Consider the following 1,336-nt stretch of genomic DNA (forward strand, 5'->3'; position numbering starts at 1 on the left):
TATCTATCTATATCTATCTATCTATCTATCTTATCTATCTATCTATCTATCTATCTATCTTTATATTTATATCTATCTATCTATCTATCTATCTATCTATTTCTATCTATCTATTTATCTATCTTTATATTTATATCTATCTATCTATCCATCCATCCATCCATCCATCCATCCATCCATCCATCCATCCATCCATGCATCCATCCATCCATCCATCTAAATGTCTGTATTTATTTCTAGTTTGTTATTTTTTATTGTTATTTCGTTATTAAGTTTCTAATCCCTGCACCTAGCCATTTGTACAATAAATCCCATTTTGAATAATACTCTGTTTCCCCTTTATCTTTAAGTTCCATCATTAACCTATCCAGTTCGGCACATTCTAATATTTTCTTTATTACCATTTCATCTCTAGGTACACTTCATTTTTTTTCCAATTTTGTGCATAGGTAATGCCAGCTGCTGTTACTACATGTCACATTAAGTGTATGATTCTTTTAATGCATTTCCCCAATAAGATATTTTTGGTTTTAGATCTATTTGTTGTGTGTCTTCTCTTCTAGTCACCCTTTTATCTTTGACCAATTATTTTTTTTCCCTCCTGATGGACAGGGCCACCACATATGAGAGTAGGACCCCTGCAGCCGTTTACGTTTCCAGCAATTTGCATGTTTTTAGGCAGCCTTCCTTTCTCGTTTGACGTATTGTTCACCGTTGGAGAGAGAGAGAAAGTCCACGCTTTTAGAGCATCAATGCACCCATCAAAACTGTACAAAATGACGAAGAAGACTGCGAATGGTTGCTGATTTTCTTTTGGCTTCTTTTCTTCACCGAGTCCATCAAACGTCTTCACCAAAAATATAAAAAAAAAATTAAAATTGTAAGCGTGGGAAGAGAAGTTCAATAACCGTTGCTGTTGACTACCTACTGCTGAAGTGGCCAATCCAATTTATTCCCCCACCTCCCCAAGGATTGTTAAAGAGGGATGCGGTGGCTCAGTGGCTAAGACGCTGAGCTTGTTGATCAGAAAGGTTGGCAGTTCGGCGGTTCGAATCCCTAGCGCTGCGTAACGAAGTGAGCTCCCGTGACTTGTCCAAGCTTCTGCCAACCTAGCAGTTCCCAAAGCACGTAAACAATGCAAGTAGAAAAACAGGAACCACTTTTGATGGGAAAGTAACAGTGTTCCATGCACCTTCGGCGTTTAGTCATGCTGGCCACATACTGCTCTCGGCTTTGAAACGGAGATGAGCACTGCCCCCTAGAGTCAGGAACAGCTAGCACATATGTGCGAGGGGAACTTTTATCTTTAAGGATTGTTAAACTCCGGGAGGTTAGG

This window comes from Thamnophis sirtalis, unplaced genomic scaffold (genome assembly GCF_051295495.1).
Source record: "Thamnophis sirtalis isolate CommonGarterSnake01/CBP01778 unplaced genomic scaffold, rThaSir2_p1.2 scaffold_10, whole genome shotgun sequence".
NCBI classification, from domain to species: domain Eukaryota; kingdom Metazoa; phylum Chordata; class Lepidosauria; order Squamata; family Natricidae; genus Thamnophis; species Thamnophis sirtalis.